The sequence below is a fragment of the Myotis daubentonii genome, chromosome 19 (assembly GCF_963259705.1).
Source record: "Myotis daubentonii chromosome 19, mMyoDau2.1, whole genome shotgun sequence".
NCBI classification, from domain to species: Eukaryota; Metazoa; Chordata; class Mammalia; order Chiroptera; family Vespertilionidae; genus Myotis; species Myotis daubentonii.
Window position 1 is genome coordinate 10,673,246 of NC_081858.1, and position 6,199 is coordinate 10,679,444.

At 43.3% G+C, this 6,199-nt stretch overlaps 1 pseudogene; it reads right to left on the reverse strand.

The window, feature by feature from the left end:
* Window positions 1-2,154: 2,154 nt before the first annotated feature.
* On the reverse strand, window positions 2,155-4,620 carry LOC132221751 (disintegrin and metalloproteinase domain-containing protein 1a-like; annotated as a pseudogene).
* Between the last annotated feature and the right edge of the window lie 1,579 nt (window positions 4,621-6,199).

Sequence of the window (6,199 nt, forward strand, 5' to 3'; positions counted from 1 at the left end):
GTGCCCGCACGTTGTATTTTGTGGAAGAGCCACACTCAAGGGGCCAGAGAGCCACATGTGGCTCGTGAGCCACAGTTTGCCGGCCACTGTGCTAGAAGTAGCACCCTGCCCATGGAATGAATCTGGGCCTGTATTTTAAGGCTAGCTCTGGTTAAATCATTCACTTGGTAAATATTTATTAAACATCTATATTGTGCTAGGCCCACAGTACAGAATAAGATGGCAACCTGCCACTCCATTATGTCAGCATGTAATAGGAGAGAATATATTTTTATCAATAATGACTACACAGCATGAGGATTCATAATAGTGGTCAGTAAGAACACATTGCCTTCCTCATCACTTTTTACTGAAGGAAAAGGCCCATAAGGTAGTGGAGAATGTAGATTGAGTCATGCCTCGGGAGACATGCATGTTCTACAACTTACTAGAATTCTCTTTGATCTATTTCCTCATATACACAATGGAGGTTCCGTATGTAGGTTAGTTGGCAAGACAATGACTATAAAGTGTTTAACACAGTTCCTGGATAGAATGAATAATGTTAATTTTATACTTGCTTTGTGCTCTCATTACATAGAAGCATCTACAACCTCCAAAACTCTGTTACCTATAATTGGAGAGGTTCCTTCTGATATTAGTCAATAACTTATTAATTTCAATAAATAAAGAAAAATAGAAAAGACAAAATTATAGTTTTAGCTTCTATACTGTTATAAAATTAGTATAAACTTCATTTCCTAGCTCTGGCTGATGTTAATCAATCATGACTGAAATTTCATCCCAGGAAGATTAGTCAAGAGGAAGGGCTCTGAAAGCTGCTCTAAAAGGAAAAGAAATCTTTTAGGTATAAGGAGAGTAGGGCTATAGAAAGGGCCTGGAAATACTGGAAGTAATAACTTTAAATACACATAAACCATGTTACACGTCTGTCATATTTGAAAAGGTGGATGACTTCAACACTGGCCTCTTGACTCTAGGGCAGGGGTGGGCAAACTTTTTGACTCGAGGGCCACAACGGGTTCTTAAACTGATCCGGAGGGCCGGAACAAAAGCATGGATGGAGTGTTTGTGTGAACTAATACAAATTCAAAGTAAACATCATTACATAAAAGGGTACGGTCTTTTTTTTTTTTTAGTTTTATTCATTTCAAACCGGCCGGATCCGGCCCGCGGGCCGTAGTTTGCCCACGGCTGCTCTAGGGCAATAAAGGTCTTCTGGGGTTGTTTTTTTGTGTGTGTTTTTTAAAAAAATATATTTTATTGATTTTTAACAGGAAGGGAGAGGGATAGAAAGTTAGAAACATCGATGAGAGTGAAACATTGATCAGCTGCTTCCTGCACACCCCCCTACTGGGGAAGTGCCTGCATCCAAGGTACATGCCCTTGACTGGAATCGAACCTGGGATCCTTTAGTCCGCAGGCCGATGCTCTATTCACTGAGCCAAACCAGTCAGGGTAGGGGGTCTTCTGTTTTATCAGATATAGTTTCTCTCACTGAATCTAATAACAAAACAGACCTAATAACTATACCAATGGAATCTGAAGAGATGTCTAATCTGAATAGGGTTTTATTTATTTAAAAACTCATTTCATGAATGCACGTTAATAGGGTAAACTAGAATAGTCAATTGCATAAACAGCTATCCTCACATAATAGTTGCTACTTGAAATAAAAACCCAAGTGACAGTAATAAGTGCAGGCACATACAGTAGCATATATCAAACAGCTTAGATGAAAGATGGCATGTTCTGAAAAAGTTTCTGGTGATTGCAAAAATTGGCCCAAGACAAAGACATTGATGTCAGAAGATACATGTGAAGAGTTCAAATGAAATGTTAAGAAGCAAAAGTAGTAAAATATGTACTATATTAAGTAAATAAAACCTTAATTACTGAAATGAATAATGAAAGTGAGAGTAGCCCTCTTCTCATATTAGTTTATTTTCAAACTAAAGACAAAATTTTAGTTTCAGCTTCTATACTGTTATGAAATTAGTATAAATTTTGTTTATACTATTATATAATCCTAGTCAGAGCCATGGAGTTGTCAATTCCCATTTCACCTTTGTGTCATTGAACCTCTGGTTCCTGGTCAGTGTTTGAAGTGTTTCGTATATTTGGCTTCTTGTTTTATTCATTAGCTCCTTCCTCCTCCTCCTCCTCCTCTTCCTCCTCCTCCTCCTCTTCTGCCTCTTCTTCCCCTCCTTCCTCTGGGGCAGCCGCTTCTGGAGGCTTCTCTTCTGGAGGCTTCTCTTCTGGAGGCTTCTCTCCTGGAGGCTTCTCTCCTGTGGGCTTTTCCTTTGAAGCTTTACAAAGGATGCACGAGGCAATACTGACAACTGCTAATATTATGAGAAAAAGTATTAAGAATGATAAGATCATCTTGTCTAAGATCTTTTCATGTTTGGCAGGATGGCCAGTGGCAGAACCTGCAGCATCTGTTGGCTGTTCATCAGGTGGCAAACCAGGGGGACCACTGTCCACACTACCCCCTGATCCTAAGTTTTTGCAGTCAGGGGGTGCATAGCCATACCTACAATGGCAGTGCTTCAAATTGTTGCAAACTCCTTTCCGATCACACATTGCTTCTACATCGCAGTCATACTTGAGCACAGCATCCTCAATGCAGGATGCATTTGCGCAGATTTTCCCTTTGGAACAAGTAGTGCCATATTTCACATTTCCTCCATCCTCTTTATCTTCAGTGTCATAGAAATCCATGGACCAGCAGTAGTTTTCAGGAGAAGGAATCTGGATCACTGTATGATAGGGTTTGATGATTGGCATCTGTCTAATACCTGAACATATAATTTTCCCACACCGTATATTCTCTGCTGTACACTTAACATACTCCTTGTTAGCAGAAGTAGGAAGGCCACAGTTTCCAAACCGGTCCCCCTGCTTGTTTACCAATTCATAACAATTATCTTCAGCAGAAGTTGAAAAGGTCCCAAAATATTCTTGGCATTGAAAATTAGGGTTCTTACACTCACCTTGTACACAGTAATATCCTATACATGGTGTACCATCTTGCATGTACAAGTTATCAGGACATTTTGCAGAGGTACCATCACAATACTCTGGGAGGTCACACTCTCCCGAAGCAGGACGACAATTGAAGCCCTTTTCTTGAAATTGGCACGTATCTTTACAACAAGGTCCTGGACTACACTTTGCATTAGCCTTCAGCATACATGTACTGTCACAGCACTTGTTTGTGTTACAGTCAGTACCACAGTCACACTGCTCACCATCATCCACCACACCGTTTCCACAATTGGCATCTCTACGCAAGCGGCCTATGTGCCGCTGAGGGTTGTTAAATAGGCAGGCCCCTCTGTGTTCCTGGAGGAACTGGTAGAAGTCCTCAGAGCTACAGTTGCTGAAGCCACTTTCTTTAGTGATATTGTCACGCATGAGGCAGAGGGGTTTGTCTTTACAAATGCAGGCTGAGTGGTCGTGCCGAATACCCAAGTTGTGCCCAAGCTCATGGACCATGAGCGCTGCAAACAGCAGGACATCTTCATGATGGAAGGATTCAACCGCTGCTGCAAACCCACTTGAGCAGGCACCATTGAGAAATGCCTGTCCCATACCCTGTGCAGGATGCTGTCCGACAATCATGTGGGCAACATCATGCTTCACACGATGGAGGAGCTTCTCTTGTCTCCAGCTGTTGAAATTCCCGAGTGTAACTTGCAGGTCCACTGGGACCTCTATGAGGTCCCCCTCGGTCCAAATCTCCATTCCAGCCAGCACCACCTCTGTGTTTATTCCCCTAGTGAAGCTGTTGGCCAGGGCAATGATGTGCATCACTCTCTGGACCGTCTCATTGACGTTACTGCCCCACATTTGGAACCGCTGGTTGTTGACCACAACAAACATCTCCACATACTTGGTGAGTGACCACAAGTAGGACAGCTCCTGTAGACCGGCAGGCTTCCTGCTCCCTTGTTGTCTGCTGGTGGACACCACTGGGCTGTCTTTGGAAGTGACACTGCAGGAGACTGGTGCTTGATGAGCCATGGTGTACAACACATGTTCAAACCGTCTTGAAGAGCCCATGGGCTCAATGCCATAGGATTTTCCCTCCTTAATCAGGATGCCCCTGAGGCCTGAACACGTGTTGACAGAAACGAAAGAACCTGGGAGTCCTTCTATGTAGCCTTCATAGTGACAGTCATGTGAGATGAAAGGCATTTCTTGTCCCAGAATGCCATTGTGGTAGCTGAAGACTGGAAAGTTCTTGATAAAATAGTCTGTCTTCACTTTCAGGTGAATCAGCTGTTTCTGGCCCTGCATAGATATCACATAAGATGCCTCTTCCCCTGGGTCTTGCCTTCCCTCAACTGTCAGAGCCTTGGGGATGACTATTTCATAGGATGAATAATATACTGATCCCAGGTCACTGCACAAACTTGGCAGGAAAGTCAGTACCAACACCAGCACAATCCCCAACCTGACACGTGAAGATCCTGGCACTAGTACCAGCACCAGGCCCTTCATCTGGGCAGCCCAAGTCTGAAGCACTCTGCTAGTCTCATACATAACCACTTGGTTCTTCTGTAGAGAAGGCAAGGAGGAGGCAGTCTCTCTCACAAAGGCAGCCACTTACATGGCCCCAGTGAATCAGTGGCTGATGTAGGGCCTCTGTCCTTGAGCAGCAGCGCTCCTTGAGGTGCAGACCCTTAGCCACTGGGATTAGTTCCAGGTATATGCTGGCTGCATAAAGGCTGGATACTACTCCTTCTGATAGCAACTGCCTACCTCTGGCTGTGTCTTTTCTAATCTCTCTGACCTCTCTGTGGTCCTTCAGATAGTGTCCATATTGCAGCTTCCTTCCACAATATTAGCTTCAGTGATCCTTGGCTATAGTCCTTTGATAGTGTGGTGATGTAATCACAAAGAAGGACTACAAACTCTAAAATGCAAGATTTTACCTTAAGAAGGAAATAAAACCTTCGTGCCTTCCTCAACTGTGCCACACGGAACACACACACACTCCCCCCTCCCCCCTCCTGTGTCGGTTGCTCGGCCAACTCCTAATGTTCCAGACCAGGGGGCTTGGAGATCATTGGTGGGCACACTCCATTGCCCATTTTGCCTCATCTAAAACTCTTGCTCTGTAACACATGGGTATCAAACTCATGATGTTCTTGATTCTTCAATGAGGCTTTATAGTAATATGCACATGCCTCAGGCCAGTTGGTTAGATAGGCAAGGAGGTGGCTGTCCTGTACCCCAGGGTAGACCCAAGTGGGCTGGAGACCATGAGGCAAGGGACAAAACTCATCAAAATTTAGTCTCTCAAGTTCTGTTTATAACATTGCCAAAAAGGAGATGCCAACAGAGCAGCCTTCACTTATGTGTGATATTCATGGGTATGTTGACTGGTAACTCCAGGCCCTTCTCTGGATGACCGAGACATATCGATACCATAAAATTATGCCAGTTGAAGACTAGGTATCCCCTTTTTTAGAAAGTGACCTACATGTGTCCAGTGCCCTCTTCTGTTTAACCCTTAGATGCCCAGGTTAAAAAGTAGATGAACTAGAATTACTTATTGAATGAATAAATGATTCCCAGGTAAGGGTGCTGTCATGTATCATCTGTTGTAGTTATTTGTTTGTGCTCTCTTCATGCCTGCCCTGAAAGAATCAAAGTGTCTCTAGAAAAACCCACAACTATGTGGACAAATGGCACATTCATGATCTCAAAATGTACTTCCCTCTTCCTACATTTTGCTGGCCAGTTCACTTTCCTAATGTCTCCGTGCCTCATATTTTATTGAGGAAAAATAAAACCAATAAAGAGTACTTTCACATGGAGACGCCACTTGAGTCACTTGTATCTAAATTTTCCTCTGACTCTGGGGGATAAATTGTCCGTACTCCAATCTAAGGCCAATCCTCCTACTTGTGTGTGGGGTCTACTTCCCTTTCAATTTCTCATGGACTTCACTTTTCCAATTGTCCTTTCTTTTTTTTTTTATAAGTTTCTTTAAAATATATATATATATATTATTGATTTTTTTACAGAGAGGAAGGGAGAGGGATAGAGAGAAACATCATTGAGAGAGAAACATTGATCAGCTGCCTCCTGCACAGCCCTTACTGGGATGTGCCCGCAACCAAGGTACATGCCCTTGACTGCAATCAAACCTGGCACCCTTCAGTCCACAGGCTGACGCTCTATT